We start from the raw sequence: 22476 nt of genomic DNA, 5'->3' as shown, positions 1-22476 counted from the left end.
TTTCGATTTGTTAAAGAGGAGGATGTAATATTGATGTCAATTACGATTTTTTTATAAAAATGCAACCCAGTATAATCCTAATTTATCAATTCCAGAAATAATCAACTCTGTACCAAATGGACTAAATTTTCAGTGTGGTCTAATTATTTATAGTATTATGCTGACACTATACAAATGATAGCATTTTTATTATAACAGTATCAAGCCAGCAAGAGACACTGGTGCAAATAAAATACATCACTCATTTGGTGGTTATTAATTATTTGATTTAATGAATATTCTTAAATAATGGACAGCCCATTTGATGACATAATAATTCACTCTTATATAACTTTTTAATACTTTATCATGGGTTCCCAAGAGTTTGGGTTTTTTTAGTTATGGTTTCAACTGCTCTGAACTTTTTTGATATTTGTTCAATAGCCGCTCCGAGTCTCCGGAGAGGGGCGGCATACAAATTTAATAAATTATTATTATTATTATTATTATTATTATTATTATTATTATTATTATTATTTCATTTTCATTTCATTTTATTGGATTTGTATGCTGCCCCTCTCCATAGACTCGGGGCGGCTAAAACAACATGCGACAATCCAATACTAAAGAAGCTAAAAACCCTTATTTTAAAACCCATCATACATACGAACGTACCATACATAAATTGTGGAAGCCTAGGGGGAAAGAATATCTTAATTCCCCCATGCCTGACGACAGAGGTGGGTTTTAAGAAGCTTGCGAAAGGCAAGAAGGGTAGGAGCTATTCTAATCTCTGGGGGGAGTTGGTTCCAGAGGACCGGGGCCGCCACAGAGAAGGCTCTTCCCCTGGAAGAGTAAATAAATATATTAATAATAATATTATTATTATTAATATATTTATTTACTATTTTCAAAAATTCTTGAATATATTTATAGGGAAGGTATTTATATAGCCTCATGTAAATCTCTGAATCAGTTAAACAACTAAACAGATTGCATTTCATTGTTTGCAAAATTCAAATGTAAGCTAAAGTAATTTTGCGGAGGACGAGGAGTTGCAGGCTGCAAGTGGAAGTTAAACCTACACCATAATTAATTTTTCTCTCATTTTTCAGCAAACACAGACTCCAGAAAAATGTCTCCTTTCTTCTCTTTAATTGGGAAACTGTATAAAATATGTTCAGCTTTTAGTTCATCTAATTACCCCACTGCCTCTAAATCGTTACCGGAAATAGTTCTACATAATATAAAATTATTTAAATCACAAGGAATATGCTTTATTTTTCCTCCCCCTCATACACTGGTTACGGATTCTGACAAATAATTAATATGAAATAACCTTTTAAAGGTTTGCTAATATAAGTAAAATAAATACGATAAATTCAATGCCTCCGTAGGATATCTGAACATATTCCAATATAAATTACCCTCCATTATAAGCCAAATTTGCAGCCCCAAAATTAGCAGAAAGCTCATAGCCTGGCTTAGATCTAAGTCTGCAGTGCACCAAAGAATTTTCCTTAACACACACACAAACACAGAGAGAGAGAGAGAGAGAGAGAGGGAGGGAGAGAGAGAAAGAGACAGAGAGAGAATAATTCTATCAACTAGAATTTGTATTTGACTTTGATGTAGTTAGAAAATTGTATTTGACTTTGATGTAGTTAGTAATTCTTACGAATGTCCCACAAAAATAATTGTAGGAAGTTAACATCCACCCCTCTCCTAGAAAATGAAATATTTTAAGAAATATTTTAAAAAGGCAGAATATTATATTTCTCTGGTTGAGAAAATGGAGAAACATGTTTTTAGGCAGGAAACAAACTCACTCTTAGTGGTCCCCATCTTTGTCAATGGACCACTAAAGGCCCGAACCAAGCTGACTTATTCCCCACACCTTCATCCATGGGGAGTCTATTCTACATAACAAGCATCTACAGAAGTTCTCAACCTTTCTAATGCCGCAGTTACAGTTAGTACAGTTCCTGATGTTTGTGGTGACCCCCAACCATAAATCTAGTGCAATTCTCTCAACAGAGCTTTAAGCTGATTGGCAGGAAGGTCAGAGGGACACCCCTACTGTAAATGTCTGATTGGTCAGATTGTAAATATATGTCCCAAGGCTTCAGAATAGAAGCTTAAGTTCCTAACATAATGAGAAATTTGTCTTTCCCCATGGTTTTAGGCAACCCCTTTGAACTGGTCATTTGATCCCCCAAAGGGGTCCTAACCCCCAGGTTGAGAATCACTGATCTACAGGAAGAAGCATAATAGGAATCCCAAAGCCATCTCACCTGAGAATATTACATCATCCAAGTCTGGTGGGATACAGACGAAAGCCTACAATGTTAGCTAAGAAACCCGCCCCCTGGGAGCCTGACAGCCAATGGGATACATTTCTTACACAGGAACAGGAAACGCTTGAGTTGGGGCCCAATGGAATGTGGACACTCTCAGCATCTTAGCCCTTCTCTTATTCAACATCTTCAAGGCGTGTGATCCCCTTTTCCCCCAGGACCTCAAATCATCATTAAAATCATCTTTCCAAACAGCCTCCATGCTTCCAGTGTCTTTTCCCCCCACTTGGAACTGAATCCAGAAGGACGTTTATTCTAACATAATCATGAAAGATAGTATCCCATCATGTGTAATTTATTTTTCTTGATGGGAGCTAATAAATACAGAGGGATAGAATCAAGATCATGTGAAGTGTTAATACTCCTTTATAAAACCACACTGCATTCTGTTTGGGTCGCAACGATGTAAAAAAAATATTGAGACTCTAGAAAAAAGTGCAGAGAAAAGAGACCAAGATGATTAGGTGAGTGGAGGCTAAAACATATGAAGAACGGTTGCAGGAACTGGGCATGGGAGAACCAGGGGAGACATGAGAGAAGTGTTCCAATATTTCAGAGGTTGCCACAAAGAAGAGGGAGTCAACCTATTCTACAAAGCACCTGAGGGTAGAACAAGAAGCAATGGGTGGAAACTAAACAAGGAGAGAAGTAACTTAGAACTAAGGAGAAATTTCCTGACAGGCAGAACAGTTAATCAGTGGAACAGCTTGCCTCCAGAAGTTTTAAATGCCCCAACACTGGAAATTTTTAAGCAGATGTTGGATAACCACCTGTCTGAAGTAATGTAGGGTTTCCTGCCTAAGCAGGGGGTTTGATGAGAAGACCTCCAACTCTTGTTATTATTATTGTTATTATTATTAAATCAGACCTGCAGAAATTTTATTCGGAGAACTAAATATGGCTCATCATGACCCAGAATCCTTGGCAAGGAGAAATTCTATCTTGGTCCAGCGGCTAATATTGCCCTGCTTTTAAAATAAAAGTGTTTGTTTTTTTCACGCAAGTTTAATGCCATTGCCTAAGGATATTAGTGTCGCATAACAAACAGAATCATATTTTTTTGAAGAAATGGAAACAGGTCACTGTAAACAGTGGTAGCTTTATTACTGCGGTAATCTTGTCATCATTGAAGCTCTACACTGAAGTTGAACAGGCAGACAGCTTCTGGAAAACATGTCAATCAAACATTTGACTAGCCATCAAAATTTCAGCATTATGGTAATTCAGCTTGAAGATTTTTGTCTTCAGCCAAGATAAAACGTTGAGGACGTTGCCAGGACTTTCCCGGAAAAGTTGAACGAATGTTGATGGGTATCTGATGTTCAAATCTGTAGCAAGGTGTCCTCTACTTAAATCCTCTGACTGTGCTGGTAAACCTTCAGATCGTGCAGAATGCAGCTGCGAGAGCTATCATGGGCTTCCCTAAATACGCCCATGTTACACCAACACTCCGCAGTCTGCATTGGTTGCCGATCAGTTTCCGGTCACAATTCAAAGTGTTGGTTATGACCTATAAAGCCATTCATGGCACCGGACCAGAATATCTCCGGCACCGCCTTCTGCCGCACGAATCCCAGCGACCAGTTAGGTCCCACAGAATTGGCCTTCTCCGGGTCCCGTCAACTAAATAATGTCATTTGGCGGGACCCAGGGGAAGAGCCTTCTCTGTGGCAGCCCCGACCCTTTGGAACCAACTCCCCCCAGATATCAGAGTTGCCCCCACCCTCCTTGCCTTTCGTAAGCTCCTTAAAACCCACCTCTGTCGTCCTGAAATATATCCTGCCTCAAGTGGATTTTTAATACACCAAGGACATGTATATGCTTACATTTGTTGTATGTTTCAAATGAAGTAGGAAGCTTCCTCTCAAGAAATAACTTTTTTTTCCTCCTCATCATCTTTCTATGAATGTTCTTTAGTTGGATTGAATCTATTGATTTTAACAATGTGAGGTTCCAGAGACAAATTCCTTGTGTGTCCAATCACACTTGGCCAATAAAGAATTCTATTCTATTCTATTCTATTCTATTCTATTCTATTCTATTCTATTCTATTCTATTCTATTCTATTCTATTCTATTCTATTCTATTCTATTCTATTCTATTCTGTGTGCCCGTGACTGATGACCAACCACCCATGTCCACCACCCACCCGGAGCCGTCCTGGCATACAAAGGTAAGTTTGTCCCATCACTGTTGAGAAGATATAATAAATGTGAAAGTTGAAGATCAAATACTTCATTGGAAACACACCAGAGACACAGTCTCATTCTAGAAGTACTGGATTCTCCAGCAGTCAGATCTAATTAATGATCATAAATCAATACTCCTGCTAGAACTTTTCAATTAAATGAAGTAATTAACTGAATTAAATACACCTTACTCTACAGGAAATTATGGGAAAGATTACACTTGATCCTCGAAGGATTAGATGAGAATGGGAGAATATCATCAGTGGAGAACTAAAACCAAGCAAAAACCTCTACTGTATGAACTTACACAATCAAATTATAAAGACATTTATTTAACATAACCAATCTCCCATTCAGGAAATATGAATATTCATAATGTTACAGTTGCATCAGTACCAGAAGGTAATCAATAACATTAAAGTTACACAAATTGCAAGTTAGATTCAAATAAACCAAATCCCATATCATGGGAGGGAAAAATTAAGTGGGATTTAAAATTCTGTTCAAAAAACTGCAGTCTCTATTCAATATGAGCGCAAAACAATGAATGAAAAGCTAATAAATATGTAACCCACAGTGCTATATCACCATGAAAAACCACCTGCTTTCAAACTCTCAAGTTATGTTTCAAGCCTGTTAAAAATTATTAGCGGTAATTACCCAATTTATGCTGTATGAATCATTATATAAACCTTTTCTGGACTCATTCAACTTCAAGGAAAGTTTTCATAAAATAAACATACGATGATGCCAAGAGAATATGTAAGGTTTTGGGATAATTTATCCTCTTATGGAAATAGATGCATGTCCGATATAAGCAATGCAGACTAGCAACTTAATGAAATTAACAAAGAAGAAATATGTTTGCATTCAGACTTGGCTCACAAAACCGAAGGCCAGGATGTGAATCTCGGATTAATTAACTCGTGTTCATCAAATTATAATATATTATAATTTAAATTATAATCTGCAAGCCTGCCATGCAGGTTTGCCAGTAAGGAATTTGAACTTAACTTTAAAAGATTTTTTTCCCCTTTCCTTCTTTTAGGAAACCATTGAATTAATCTCTGGCTTATAGTTGTCATAAAAAAATGTGACCAGTGCTCTAAAATACCTTTTTCCCAGCATCAATGGAGAGGCAGAATGAAATTCCCACCCCGGCCCAACTCAAATGGCTTCAAAATCAATGCTCTGGCATTTTCCACGTTTCCATACAGATAAAAGGATACACAACTGTGGGAAAACACTTGACACAGATTGGTCTACTCAGGAGTAATTTCACAACTCCTTTTAGTAGAATCTGAAAATTGGTACTAAGGAAGAAATCTGTGCTTGAATGTAGACATAGACATAGCATCTTTCTCCAAGAGCTCAATTTGGCATGCTCTGGTTTTCCTCAACTACAAAAATTGAGGTACTGATAATGTTGCGTAGTGTAGGAATGAGATGTCTGCAAGAAAGCAACCAACTCAGAGAGCACACACTTCAACTAATGAAAACTTATTTGGAAATACAGTACCAACAATCACCATGTTTTCTGCTTTGCTTTCCATATTATTGCTTGCAGGGAAGAATGTTGACTTTTGAATGGTGGTTTATTCTTTGATGGCACTTCCTAGCAAAAGATGAGAGGATGAGAAATGTGCCTTTGTAAACACAGGTACCATAGAGCCTAGATCAGGGGTGGGCAAAGTTGGCTCTTCTATAGAAACATAGAAACATAGAAACATAGAAGACTGACGGCAGAAAAAGATCTCATGGTCCATCTAGTCTGCCCTTATACTATTTCCTGTATTTTATCTTACAATGGATATATGTTTATCCCAGGCATGTTTAAATTCAGTTACTGTGGATTTACCAACCATGTCTGCTGGAAGTTTGTTCCAAGGATCTACTACTCTTTCAGTAAAATAATATTTTCTCATGTTGCCTTTGATCTTTCCCCCAACTAACTTCAGATTGTGTCCCCTTGTTCTTGTGTTCACCTTCCTATTAAAAACACTTCCCTATTTAACCCTTTAACATATTTAAATGTTTCAATCATGTCCCCCCTTTCCCTTCTGTCCTCCAGACTATACAGATTGAGTTCATGAAGTCTTTCCTGATACATTTTATGCTTAAGACCTTCCAGCATTCTTGTAGCCCATCTTTGGACCCGTTCAATTTTGTCAATATCTTTTTGTAGGTGAGGTCTCCAGAACTGAACACAGTACTCCAAATGTGGTCTCACCAGCGCTCTATATAAGGGGATCACAATCTCCCTCTTCCTGCTTGTTGTACTTCTAGCTATGCAGCCATGCATCCTACTTGCTTTTCCTACCGCCCGACCACACTGCTCACCCATTTTGAGACTGTCAGAAATCACTACCCCTAAATCCTTCTCTTCTGAAGTTTTTGCTAACACAGAACTGCCAATGCAATACTCAGATTGAGGATTCCTTTTCCCCAATTGCATTATTTTACATTTGGAAACATTAAACTGCAGTTTCCATTGCTTTGACCATTTATCTAGTAAAGCTAAATCATTTACCATATTACAGACCCCTCCAGGAATATCAACCCTATTGCACACTTTAGAGTCATCGGCAAATAGGCAAACCTTCCCTACCAGACCTTCCCCTATGTCACTCACAAACATATTAAAAAGAATAGGACCCTTGTGGCACACCGCTTGTAACCTGTCTGAAGTGTAGACTTAAACTCCCAGAATTCCTCAACTGGCATGATTGGGAGCTGAAGTCCAGAGATGGGCCCCTATGGTCAGGTATGCTCTGGGTATGTTTTTGCTATTGCAGTAAATGAGGTTGAATGTCTATAATTTTAGAAGAGTTATGCATGTGTGTGTGTTTGTGTACATACACATACAGTTTATATAGTAGATAATGTATATTTTTGTGTGTCTGTGTGTAATATGTATGTATGCATATGTATTTGTATTTGTATTTATTAGATTTGTATGCCGCCCCTCTCCGAAGACACGGGGCGGCTAACAACAATATAAAAAGACAATGTAAACAAATCTAATATTAACACAATCTAAAAAAACCCAATTTAAAGAACCACTCATACATACAAGCATACCATGTATAAATTCTATAAGCCTGGGGGGGAGGGAAATTTCAATTCCCCCATGCATGACGACAGAGGTGGCATATATGGCATATATACTTAGAATTAAATAATTAAATTTAAATTATTTGAATGTTCAGTAATAGTTCAGTAATAGTAAATAGTAAATAGATAGGGAAATTGTATCTCTTTGAGGCGAGGAGAGGCCAGGCACCTTAATCCTAACCTAAAATCTTGACGTGAGTGACATCAAGTTGGCCACCTTTAAACCAGTCACATGACCTTTAAGCCACCCCCCGGTCACATGATCATCAAGCCACTCCTACCTAGTCACATGGCTGGCAAGCCACATCCACAAAATAAGCCATGCCCACAGGTGGTAGTAAAAATTTTTTGCAGCCCTTCACTGCTGAAGTCCACCAGTCACAGAAGACCGAACTTTGCCTACCCATGACCTAGATTCCTGTTGATTAAGAGACAATCTTCATGGCAAAGGGCCATGATCTCCAAAAATGGTTCAATCAGTGAAAGTTGGTTTTTCATTGGAATTTACCATTCTATCCCCTGATCAATATGTTCCTCCAACATTCCCTAAGAGAATGAAGAGGAATTGTCAGAAATGGTATTCAGCTGGTTAAGACCGGTTTGCCTGAACCGGTAGCAAAAATCACATGTGGGTGCAACCACCAACCCTGGCTCTATTCTATCCTATTTGTGCACATTTTTGAGGCCAGGCACTTACGTGGTAGGCTTGCATGCAAGTAAAAGGCATGTGCAGGAGGCATGTGTCATGCGTGGGAGACATGTGTGGGGCAAGCACGCTCACATTTGCAAAACGGTAGGGAAGGTAAGTGAAAACCATCCTTGGGAATGATGCATTTGAGGTGTAATTGGATAATGTAAACCTTGGATTCGCTTTAATTTAGGATGACTGTTTCACATGAGCTCACGTAGATTTAACAAGCCATGCATTTGTATTTGTAAGCCTAAATGTTCGTTCCTGTTAACAAGGAATCCTGACTGTGTGAGATTTAAATTTTCTTTCTTTCTCATTCCACAACTGTGAACTACAAACAGGAGTTTGGTGATAGGTACATAAATTATGGTTTTCAAAAAAAGGAAGGAAGGAAGGAAGGAAGGAGGGAGGGAGGGAGGAAGGAAAGAAAGAAAGAAAGAAAGAAAGAAAGAAAGAAAGAGAAACTGCCTGACACCGTCCTATTATAATTGAATAAAAGCAGCCCAATTCAGACACTTGTTCTTCTATCCCAATAAAATGTCGCCTTTGATCCCATTTAGAAGAGCACACTGCCAGCAAAGAGAGCAATGTTATGATTTCAAGTGCAAACAGACAGTGAGAAACAATAGCTTTTTATGTGCTCATTTTTGCTGCCGAGATGGCTTTATAAGCAGAGTACTTGAGGTGAAGAACAAAGAGATGAATATGTGAGAGGTATTTGCATTACACTTAACTTCCCCAATGCATAAAGATCTACTTTGGAAGAGCTCTTGGCTCAGTACCTTACGCAGCTTCCCTTTGGTTGGGGAAGAAGCATTAGAAGTGACAGTAATCTTTTCCCACCTTTGTCCTGGGTATGCTCTTGAACAACTGGAGGTATCAATAACTTAGACCCATGATGGTGAACCTATGGCACATATACCATAAGTGTCATGCAGAGTCATTTTGGTGGGCACGTGAGCTCAGGTCTGGTACTCATGCATGTGCCAGCCATCTGATTTTTCAGGCCTTCTGGGCCCACTGGGAGTTGGGAAACAGTGGGGCTTCATGGAATAAGATGTGTAGGCACACATGTGTGCACCCCGTGTCCTCCCTTTTAGCATGTGAACCAGAAAATTTTCACCATCACTGACTTAGACTAAGATAGAGTGAAGAGAACATCTGCCTGCCTGCCTGCCTTGCCTGCCTGCCTGCCTACCTACCTACCTACCTACCTACCTACCTGCCTGCCTGCCTGCCTGCCTGCCTACCTACCTACCTACCTATCTACCTATCTACCTATCTACCTATCTATCTCTGTGTGTCTGTCATCTATTTATCATCTATTAATAATTTATTATCTATCTGTCTGTCTATCTATCTGTCTGTCTATCTATCTCATTATCTTTCATTCTATTTCTCATTCTCTCTTTCATTCTATATCTGTCTGTCTGTCTATCCTATTTTAATTATAATTCTGTGTTTTGTCTATCTTTTACTATGTAGCTGCCCTGAACAGCAGTGTCTGTCTATCTGTCTGGGTGATTAATTAAAGAAAGAAATATTTAAACTCAGCAGAGACAAATACAAGATTTTTCATTTAGAGGAGGCACTTGGGACTTGCTGGTCACAAGCTGAGTATTAATCAGCAGTGTGACCAGGCTATAAAAATGTTCTAATTTATTCTCTACCAAGTCTACCTTATCTTGAATTTTGATACTTTTTCTTGTTCTGGAGACTGCTTTTATAATTGAAGGAAGTAAAGAAGAAGATTGGGAGATGGGAAATAAATCCTAGGAGAAACAAACAAAGTAACTGGAAATATTTACCTTGTTAAAATGTAGAGGAAATATCATAATATTCATTAGTAAAGGATTGTCATGGGGGGGGGGAGAAATAGGGAAGACTTTGTTAAATTAAAGTACTTATATGTCACAGTAAAAGAGCTAAGATGCACATCGTAGATCCAGTAAAATGAAAATGCTGAAGGTCTTCAAATTGTATGGATGGCTATTATTGGGATATGCTTTAGTTCTGATGTCCCTTCACCCATGAGGAACAATGGATCAAATAAGCCCATCCACATCGTGGTATTATCACAAAAATTGCATGACCTACATATGTGCATAATAATAATAATTAATAGTAATTTATTAGATTTGTATGCTGCCCCTCTCCAAAGACTCGGACGGCTCACAACAGCAATAAAAACAGTATAACAATGAGACAAATCTAATAATAAAATATATAAAAACCCCAACAATTAAAAACCATACAGCACATACACACCAAACGTGAAATATAATAAGCCTGGGAAGGATGTCTTAGTTCCCCCATGCCTGGCGATATAGGTGTGTCTTGAGTAACTTGCAAAAGACAAGGAGGGTGGGGGCCGTTCTAATCTCCGGGGGGAGTTGATTCCAGAGGGCCGGGGCCACCACAGAGAAGGTTTTTCCCATGGGGCCCGCCAAACAACCCAGAGAAGGTCAACTCTGTGGGATCTTATCGGCCACTGGGATTTGTGCGGTAGAAGGCAGTTCCAGAGGTATTCTGGTCCAATGCCATGTAAGGCTTTAAAGGTCATTACCAACACATAATGGCACAAATACCTGTATTGTTTCTGTAATGACATCATGATATTCTTGGCATTTAAGAAAATAAGAAGACTTAGAAGGGACCTTGGAGGTTTTCTAGCCCAATTCCCTGCTCAAGCAAGAAGCTGTAATCCATTTGAGACAAATGGCTGTCCAGTCTCTGGCAGTACTGGAAAATAATGGTGGCCACATGAAATATTGACACTTTGGGCCCCATCTGGACATTATCACTTATGGGGTTCACTCATGTTTGTTGCCAGCAGTTTAGACATTAATGACTGTGTGTTGTTTTATTTTGAGAGGACAGAGCATTTACACTGTTATACAAGCTGTATGCTTACTACTTTACATTGTATCCAAGTGTCATTTCATCAGTGTTGTCACATGAAAAAATATACTTAAATATTTACAAAATGTAAGGAGGTGTACTCACTTCTGTGACATACTTCTGTATGTATGTATTTGTGTGTGTGTGAGTGAGAGAGAGAGAGAGAGATCTATTTTGCTGATAATGAAAAGGAAGGGAGATCTATTTCAAGCTTATTTTGCATTCTCGTTCTGTGTGTGTGTGTGTGTGTGTGTGTGTGTGTGTGTGTGATCAATGTGGTGACCAAATTCCAGGTGTGGTACAGCTGTGGAATTTAGAATGCATTGTGCAGCAGCTGTGTAAACCTGTACCCAACGTGACCCTTTTTCCAATTCTATGGTTTTAAAATCCTCAACAGCTAAAGCAATGCTTTTTATATTTTAGGGGCGGTAAGTCACCCCTGGAAGATTTACTGGAAAAATCCATCTACTTTTTCACTTCTCTTCTTGCTTGGACTCTGATTCAGTTCCACTCTATTTATTTATTTATTTTATTTATTAATTGGATTTATATGTCGCCCCTCTCCGTGGACTCGGGGCGGCTTACAACATTTCGATAAAAATACAATATTTTCTAAATCCAATTAACAGAAAGAATTAATTTAAAATGTTTTAAAAAGCTAAGCATTTAAAAATCAAACATTTGGAGACATACAGCAGCATCCTACACATTCACCGGGCAGAGGCTGAGGTCTAGTGACCCCAAACTTGATGGCACAAATACATTTTCAGTTTCTAACGAAAGGCAAGGAGGGTGGGGGCAGTGCAAATCTCTGGGAGAAGTTGATTCCAGAGAGTCGGGGCCCCCCACAGAGAAGACTCTTCCCCTAGGACCCACCAAGTGACATTGTCTAGCTGATGGGACCTGGAGAAAGTCAAATCTGTGTGACCTAACCGGACGCTGGGATTTGTGTGGCAGAAGGCGATCCTGCAAGTAATCTGGTCCCATGCCATGTAGGGCTTTATAGGTCATAACCAACACTTTGAATCGGGTCCAGAAACCAATTGGCAGCCAGTGCAGACTGCGGAGTGCTGGAGAAACATGGGCATACCGATACTCTTCATATACCTTTTACAGGACGTACAATACAATAATTGCTGACTCTAACATTTTTCTTCTGAACTTTTCTTTTGACAGCAGTTAAAAGGCACTGTCAATAAGCAATTAATTAAGTTCCCATTTCTTTTGATGTCTTCATCTCGAACAAGCAACTACGGCTTGGATTAATCCAAGGACCAATTCACACAATCAATTTCCTGTAAGACATTAATACGCCTATCCTTGAATTATATTTACAGTAAAACGAGAAGCGCATTTGGAGAGTGCTGTTCAGATCAAAGGGGAGGATTTTAAGCAAGATTTGCTTAATTTATCCTAGGTGAGATTACATTGTCAGGTTTTCCTTTTCCCTCTGTCAAATTTGAGCAATCAACAGTCTGATTCCCAGTGTAAATATTAGCAAAGACCTCCATTACCGAATGCAATAAAATGAATTTGAAAATAACAGAATGCAGACAAGAGAGTTATTATAAACATGTGAACCTACTTATAGTGATTCAATTGCCTTCTGTCTATATGTAGTTTAATCATCTCAAGTAGATCAGTTAATGTATTCTCCCTACCTGAAAGACTCTGATAATTAAATCTTTCCCAGAACTACTAAAGGGATTCCAGTATTGAGAGTGTCTTAACCTGAACTTGGAGCTTTCTACATGCAAAATATGTAATAGCTATTCTTAAATCTTTCTCTGATGAGTTTCATTCACAACTTCTGGAGGCAAGCCATTCCACTGATAAATTATTCTAATTGTCAGGAAATTGCCGCACGAATCCCAGTGACCAGTTAGGTCCCACAGAGTTGGCCTTCTCCGGGTCCCGTTGACTAAACAATGTCGTTTGGCAGGACCCAGGGGAAGAGCCTTCTCTGTGGCGGCACTGACCCTCTGGAACCAGCTCCCCCAAGAGATCAGAATTGCCCCCACCCTCCTCGCCTTTCGTAAGCTCCTTAAAACCCACCTCTGTCGTCAAGCATGGAGGAATTGAGATATTCCTTTCCTCCTAGGCCTATACAATTTATGCATGGTATGTTTGTGTGTATGTTTGGTTTTTAATAAGGGTTTTTAAATTATTTTAAATATTAGATTTGTCATATGCTGTTTTATTATTGTTGTTAGCCGCCCCGAGTCTACGGAGAGGGGCGGCATACAAGCAAACAAGCAAACAAGCAAACAAGCAAGCAAACAAACAAACTAATTTCTCCTTAATTCTAAGTTACTTCTCTCCTTGTTTAATTCCCACCCATTGCTTCTTGTTCTACCCTCAGGTGCTTTTGAGAAAAGCCTGTTTCTTCTTTGTCATACAAGTATAGAATTAAACTGATGTCTTCCCTGGTCCTTCTTTTCATTAAACTAGACATACCCAGTTTCTGCAACCATATATGTTTTAGCCTCCAGTCTCCTAATCATCTTTGTTGCTCTTTTCTGCACACTTTCTAGAGTCTCAACATAATTTTTACATCATGGTGACCAAAAATGAATACAATATTCCAAATGTGGCCTTAGCAAGGCCTTATAAATTGGTATTGACACTTCATGTGATCTTGATTATATCCTTCTATTAATGCAGCCTAGAAATGTGTTGGCTTTTTTGACTTGATCTCTTTAGGAAATCCATTCTTCCTAAGATATTTTGGCTCTCTTGCCACAATTCCACTTTAAAGATAGGTAGCATGATAAAGAAAAGATCAAGAGACTACTACAACCTAATCTCCAGGGTATTATTATTTGCAGACATTTTTCAATCAATTGCTAGTACATAAGAGATAATGAAATCAGCTTAATGAAATCCTCAGGAAATGCTTGTTCTAACCATAGTCTATAGGTAGTCTTGGAGCAAAGTGATTGTGTGAAGAGGGAACCTGGGGATTGTAAATGCAGAGAAGATATGATTAAGCTGAAATACATCTAAGATTTGCAGATATGCCAAAAGGCAATGGCTTGGGAAAAGAAGTTATGGGCAATGAACTAATTGTGTTGTAAAGTGCTAACTGTTACAGGAAATTAGAGTCAAATGTGCTGATTGTTGCTAGACAAAGCAGATGAAGGTTAAGCAATATGAACAAATTGATAAAGTCCTGATAAAGGAGTTGGCCTACGGTGGGTTATGGAGTAGTTTGTATAAAAACTGTACTGTTGAAAGAGTGGCTTTTATACAGGGGAGTAGATTTTGTTTGTTTGTTTGTTTGTTTGTTTGTTTGTTTGTTTGTTTGTTTGTTTGTTTATTTATTTATTTATTTATTTATTTATTTATTTATTTATTTATTTATTTATTTATTTATTTATTTATTTATTTGTTTGTTTGTTTGTTTGTTTGTTTGTTTGTTTGTTTGTTTGTTTGTTTGTTTGTTTGTTTGTTTGTTTGTTTGTTTGTTTGTTTGTTTGTTTGTTTATTTATTTATTTATTTATTTATTTTGTATGCCACCCCTCTCCGCAGACTCGGGGTGGCTCACAGCAGTGATAGAAACAATGTACAATACAAATCTATTAATACGAAGTTGAAAACCCATAATTTAAAAAACATGTACACAACACACCATACATAAATTATATAGGCCTGGGGAAGATATTTCAATCCCCTCATGCCTGACAGCAGAGGTGGGTTTTGAGAAGTTTACAAAAGGCAAGGAGGGTGGGGGCAATTCTGATCTCTGGGGGGAGTTGGTTCCAGAGGGCCGGGGCCACCACAGAGAAGGCTCTTCCCCTGGGTCCTGCCAAATGACATTGTTTAGTCGATGGGGAGAAGGTCAACTCTGTGGGACCTAACCGGTTGCTGGGATTCGTGCGGCAGAAGACAATCCCGGAGATATTCTGGTCCAATAACAGAATAACAGAGTTCCAAGGATCCTTGGAAGTCTTCAAGTCCAACCCCTTGCTCAGGCAGGTAACCAGTGATGGGCTCCTACAGGAGTGGTCAGGAACGCAGTTCCGGTAGCAAAATTTGGAGCTCCACCCCAGAGCAGCCAATTTGCACTGAAAGATGTTGAAACAAGCCACACCCACAGTGTGGTAGTAAAAATTTTGGTAGCTCATCACTGCAGGTAATCCTATACCATTTCAGACAAATGATTGGTTTTATTTTATTTATTTATTTGTCAAATATATATTTGTAATATAAATAGATATAATATTATTTATATTTATAAATGGGTACTGATAAGAGGGAACATTAGGACAGGGATGGTAGGCATGCTGGTGCCCTTATGCACATCCCTTACTGACTTCTTAGAAATTGGATGAGGTCAATAGTGGACAGTCTAAGTTTAAAAAGTTTTGGGGGGCTGGTGATAAAACCAGAGAGTCAGGTAATGAGTTTCAGGAATTAACCACTCAGTTGCTAAAGTTGTCTTTTCTACAGTCAAGTTTGGAACAGTTCATTATGAGTTTGTATCTGTTGTATGATTAGTGTATTGTTACAGTTGAAGCTGAAATAGTCATGGATAGGAAGGATATTGTAGCAAATAATTCTATGAGCTATGCTTAGGTCATGCCAAGGTTGACGTAGTTCTAAGATTTCTAAGCCCAGGATTTCAAGTCTGGTTGTGTAAGATATTCTTTTGTGAGTAGAGGAGTGGAGGGTTCTTCATATAAACTATTTCTGGACACTTTCTAATATATTTATGTCCAATATGTGGGTGAGTTCCAGACAGATGAGCTGTATGTCTAATCTCCTCTATTACTACTAGTTTTTTCTCATTCCTATCACCCACCCCCACCCAGTCATATGACCTTTAAGCCACCCCTGGTCACATGATTGTTAAGCAACTCCCACTTGGTCACATGGCTGGCAAGACACACCTACCTGGTCACATGACCATCAAGCCATACCCGCAAAATAAGCCATGCCCACAGCATGGCAGTAAAAATTTTGGCACCCCATCACTGAGGAAAGGGTACTAGATACCCCATCATCAGCTCTGGAAAGAAACTGGACCTTGTTCTGGTTTCTCGTAGAAATTTAGCAATTACAAATAACTCTTATTAAATGCATCATTTCATGAATAAAGAAACCCCATTTATTTCTCTGCTCTCTTGTAATTCAAACACATTCCATACAGGCACTGGGTCCTTATCTCTCTTAGCTGCATTCCTCCCATTCCTTCTCCTGCTTCACTTAACAAGATTTATTTTCCTAACAGCATGACTTTGAGAAACAACAGAACTTACTTCAGCGCGGCAAAAAACACATCCATTTTCCCTTTGGCAACATTGAAACTCCACCCTTCTTCTCCACTGACCCCCTGACGTGCCAAATACATCACTACAGTATTTAACCCATTCATCTCCTTAATATCTTCTTCCAGACGTCTGTTCTCTACGTTTTTGGGCCCTTCTGAATTTAGGGATAACCCAGCGAGCGTCTGATTCTCCCTTGCTAGATCCTGAACTCATAGCCCCATCCTGTGGCTGGCCTCCCACCTGTTCTACTACCTGTAACCCCAGGGCCCCCACTAATTCATAAACACTATCTGAATCCGAGTCCTCAATATCTTCATCCTCCTCCAACTGATCAGGAGTATGTACAACAGACCTTAAATTTAAGAAATAAACCCATGAAAGACAAATGTTTTTAAAGGCTTCAAAAGTAGCTTGGAAAAGTAGCAAGCATCCTTAAAAGAAGGAAATGCAACTTATAAGGTTTATTCGTCTATTTTTAGCCTGTCTTTCTTCCCAGAGACAGAATTGTTTTCATTAAAGAGGTCATTTCTGCAGCCCACCTCGCTGCTCTTCACCCCAAAAGTTCACATCTAATTTGAAAAGATGGGGGTTCTTTTGGTTTTCCACCTGTGCATAAATCAATGCTAGCATTCATGTTACCCATTTTTGCCCTAATCTATTTGAGAAATTGTCAGAGCCACTAACAAAAGAACAAAAAAGCACAAAAGAAGTCAACGAGCTTTTTAAATACCATTTGTGAATGCTCTCAAAACAATTTTTATAATTTGAAGCAAAAGGGTTCAACGGTCCAAGGGAATATGCAAAATAAGAATAGTATAAAGATATCCAAAAGTTCTTCTGCCCCAACCCCCTCAATATTTAATATAGTTTTCTGACTCTTATTTTCCACATTAATTTTCTTTAGAAAACTAAAACTACTGTATTTTTCGGAATATAAGTCACACTGTATTATAAGACATACCTTAGTATTTTGGGAGGAATATAGTAAGAAAAAATCTGCCTACCTGGTATTCATCTGGCTAGTGTCCTTAATCTGGTCATCTTCAGCATATTAGTTTGCTGGTTTTGAGTGGGATAAAAAAACAGCTTCAAAACCACAGCTGATAAAGAGGAGCCATGAAAAAAAGCAGCTAGTATTATACTATTTCCCTTTTTTATTAAGATTATTATTGTTTCTGTACTTTCAAAGTTTTATGATACCTTTTAATTATAAATTTAAAATGGAAAGAGATATTAAAAAATTATGCTCGTTATTAATAAATATAGTTAATTTAGGAAAGTGTGAAAAATATAGATATGGCAATCCACAAGCTAAATATTATAGTGCAAATTTACAAAATATAATGAGGAAAGAAGGAGAGATCAAAATATCTCTCCAATTGATACTTTATTTTACTTTTGGTATTGAAAATTTCTTCTTACTTTTTTACTTTTTATATTTTCTTTTCTTTTTCTTCTCTTTTTCTTCAAATGTGTTCATATGTGTTTTTGATTTCTGTTCTGTATTGTGCATTTGTCAATAAAATTTAATATTTAAAAGAAAAAAGAAAAAGCAGCTAAAGCAGAGAAGATCCCATCACCTTATTATGGCTGAATAAAAGCTTCTAAAATACAGCTGATTTTAGTACCTTGTTAGGGCTGAAAAAAGCTCCCCCAAAGGTACATTCGGATGCACCCAAAATTTCAGCCTCTTTTAAGGCAGAAAAAAGTCTTCTCCAAAAGTCTTCTACTCCAAGAAATATGATAAATGAAGAAAGAAGAAAATCAGTAGCATCTCTCATGGCCTTTATGCTTGGAAAAAAGATAAAGTAAGGAACAAAGTAAGTACAACAGGCTAATATTGCTGTGTTTGTCTAGTTCATCAACATGAGGGAATTTGTGAAAGTCCTTCATTTTCATCTGAAAAGGAAAATAGCTTCTGTTCAGTGGCTTGTTGCTGGGAAGTTAATCCTTGTTTTCACAGCTTAGTCAAGATGTTTCTGTCTGAAATTTTGCATGGCGTTTGGAAAGGTTAATTTTTATAATTGTTCTGAGAAAGAGGTCTATCATAATATACACAAATCTCACCATAGGGCTTGTATGGCAGGTTATCCTGCGGCCTACAGCTATTGGAATCAACCTGGCCTTGTTGCTGAAATCACATTTTTAAATGTCAGAGAGAAAAGAAGCAACAAAAGAAACACACAAACACAGAGACACACACACACTTCAGGGGTGGGTTCTAACTTATATCGCTATTGGTTTGCTTCCTCCTGTGCCGCGTGGGCATGTTTTGTGAGTGCGCATGTGCTTTGTGCGTGCACATGCATGTTCCATGCCCAAAAGATCATAGAAACATAGAAAAATAGAAGATTGATGGCAGAAAAAGACCTCATGGTCAATCTAGTCTGCCCTTATACTATTTCATGTATTTTATCTTAGGATGGATATATGTTTATCCCAGGCATGTTTAAATTCAGTTACTGTGGATTTACCGACCACATCTGCTGGAAGTTTGTTTCAAGCATCTACTACTCTTTCAGTAAAATAATATTTTCTCACGTTACTTCTAATCTTTCCCCCAACTAACCTCAGATTGTGCCCCCTTGTTCTTGTGTTCGCTTTCCTATTGAAAATACTTCCCTCCTGAACCTTATTTAACCCTTTAACATATTTAAATGTTTCAATCATGTCCCCCCTTTCCCTTCTGTCCTCCAGACTATCCAATAAATAAATAAATCCAATAAATAAACAAATAAAATTTTAAAAAGCAAAAAACAAAATGGCGCACTGCATGCGCAACTTAGTTACTGCGCAGTCTCAGAAGGATTTTTTTAAAAAAAATTAAAAATTAAAAAGATGGCGGTGGCCACAGACCAGCACCGAATGAATCGGTTGTGATGTCATCATGACATCACTAGCAGGTTGCTACCAGTTCTGGCAAACTGGTCCAAATCAGGAGAAATCCACCACTGACACACCTGTATATGAGGTAATGTTAGCATTTGAAAGTTCTGTAAATGGTTGACTACTTTGTGCTCCAATCCATAATTAATCCATTCCTATAAGACGGAAGGTCTTAAGCATAAAACCTATCAGGAAAGACGTCATGAACTCAATCTGTATATACTGGAGGACAGAAAGGGGGGGGGCATGATTGAAACCTTTAAATATGTTAAAGGGTTAAATAAGGTTCAGGAGGAAAGTGTTTTTAATAGGAAAGTGAACCCAAGAACAAGGGGGAACAATCTGACAAGTTGGGGAAAACAAGTTGGGGAAAAGATCAGAAGCAACATGGGAAAATATTGTTTTGCTGAAAGAGTAGTAGATGTTTGGAACAAACTTCCAGCAGATGTGGTTGGTAAATCCACAGTAACTGAATTTAAGCAAGCCTGGGATAAAATATATCCATCCTAAGATAAAATACAGGTAATGGTATAGGGGCAGACTAGATGGACCACAAGGTCTTTTTTCTGCCGCCAATCATCTGTGTTTCTATGCTTCTATAAACTGTCTGTTATCCTCTTGTTCAATAATGTTGCTTCTAAACTATGCAGACACAGAATATGACCAGAATCAGAGGTAGTAATGTGCCGGTTCAGAGTGGTTCAGGTGAACTGGTAATGGCTACCACATTTAGCCATGTTTTGAGGCAGGGCACATGCATAGAAGGTATACATGTGAGTAAAGCATATAAGTGGAAGGTTTTACAAATGTGTGAGAAAACCTAGCGTGCATGTGGACTCACATTTGCAAACTGGTAGGGAAGGTAAGTGAACACCACCCCAACCAAATTGTATTGGAAATTCAGTGGTTCTCAATCTGGGAATCAGGACCTCTTTGGGATTGAACGACCGTTTCACAGGGGTTGCCTAAGACTATTGGAAAAGACAAATTTCCCCTGGTGTTAGGAATTAAAGCTTCTATTCTAGTGCCTCAGAACCTATGTTTACAATCCAACCAATGAGGCGTTTACAGTAGGGGTGTCCCTCTGACCTCCCTGCCAATCAGCTTAAAGCTCTGTTGGGAGAACTGACGCTAGACTTATGGTTGGGGGTCACCACAACATGAGGAACTGTAGTAAGGGGTCGCAACTTTAGAATGGTTGAGAACCACTGCCTTAATGTCATGATTGGAACTGATAGATTTCATTAATGTAGTTTTAAGATGCTTGTTTTCCTTCTGAGAAGAATCATGTTGTAATTTTTAAAAAAACCAGAAGGCCTGTAAATTGATCTTATAGGCCATAGATATTGACTAAAAGGATTCTACTAGCTGCTGTAAAAGTCAAATTATATCTAATACAATATTTAGTATCACTAAGAACATCCCCATTTTATGGCAGATGTTTTCTGACAAAAGCAGGGGGGAAAAAATCTCCTGTCAGCATCAAGTATCCCATCATAGAAAACGTGTTCCTTAAAGAGAGTTTAATGGAAGAAAATGAGAATTCTCTTATCTTTGACATTTTTTTATTTTACATATTGGCTGACAGCTTAGCGCATTAAGGACAGTTTTCCCCCCCTCCCAAATCAATTCTAAAAAATAGCATCAAAATTACTGAATGGAAGGACAGTGAGGAATACCAAAATGGTATCAAGTGGGTTTTGAAAAATGAGCTTTTCAAAGTGACAGTGCATAAAAAGATATAAAACAATATTGTCTACAAGGTCCCAATACTCCCAACTACATTTTACAGGACCGATTAAGTGTTTCCCTGATTAAAAATCTATAAAAGGTGTTCTGTCTGGATCCCCCCAGACGCCAACACCAACCAAAAAGAGTATCCAGACACACTGGTAAAAAGCAAAGGCAGTTTATATAATTCCAAGCAAACACAGGTAACAAAAACTGTTCTTACAGACAGGAACACTATGAAGCTTCACAGAGGGTTCACGAAGGCCAGGCAATAAAACAGGATTCTTGCTGGCAAAAACAACGCTGGAGATAATAAAACCCACGCCTCCCCCAAGTCTTCCAGACTGCTAGGCCACAAGCCAAGATCAGAGACGCCGAGAATCGAAGCAAGGTCACAGGACTCCCAATTGATAACTCTCCACAAGACTGTAAGGGCGGGCCTGCCTTTTCAACCCTGCTGAGGAGAACCACACCCAAACCCAGCTGTTGCCAATTCAGGGATGGAAATACCTTTCTAATTGGCCCCCTCTTTGAGCTTCTCGTCACTGCCTCATGTCTATTATAGCCTGTGCGTCTTCATCCAATGAATCCAGGCTACTAGCTGGGGAGAGCCCCCCCTGGGGGGGTCTCAGGCTGCTCTCCCTCCTCCTCTTCCTGACGTTCCTCTCCCCCGTCTGCCTGGTCCTCCCCCTCCTGTTCACTGTCCTCCTTCTCTGGGCATGGATCCAGCAGAGATCCAGCCGGTCCCTGAGGAGCCTCAGGCTGAATCACAACACAAAGGGTTGTGTCCCCATTTGTGTTTGAAAAGAAGGGATGCTACCCAAACAGCAGGTTCAGATTATTTAGAAAAGCTTACATTGGCAACATTGAAATAATTTAATAATAATAATTTATTAGATTTGTATGCCTCCCCTCTCCGAAGACTCGGGGCAGCTCACAACATAGCAATAACACAATACATTACAAATCTAATAATAAAATTTAAAAGTCAATTAAAAAACTTTAATATGAAAACCAGTGTCATAAAATCACCATCTACACAATCATACACATTCAACCCAGTTCATCATACAACAGAGGCCAGAAAACACAACGAAGGGGGGAGGTAATCATCCCCATGCCTGGCGACAGAGGTGAGTCTTCAGCATTTTATGGAAGGCGAGGAGGGTGGGGGATGTTTGAATCTCTGGAGGGCCGGGGCCGCCACAGAGAAGGCTCTTCCTTCTGAAAGGAAGTCTATTTCAAAACGACTGAATTATAAAAGAACCTACCATCTAAACTCCATTATCTTATTCTATACTCTCTCTTCTATTCCTTCTCTATTTTTTTTTCTTCTCCCTTGATGATGGTCCTC

This window comes from Erythrolamprus reginae, chromosome 4 (genome assembly GCF_031021105.1).
Source record: "Erythrolamprus reginae isolate rEryReg1 chromosome 4, rEryReg1.hap1, whole genome shotgun sequence".
Lineage (NCBI taxonomy): Eukaryota > Metazoa > Chordata > Lepidosauria > Squamata > Dipsadidae > Erythrolamprus > Erythrolamprus reginae.
The sequence above is the reverse complement of the archived record's forward strand: the minus strand, read 5'-3'. Positions refer to the sequence as shown.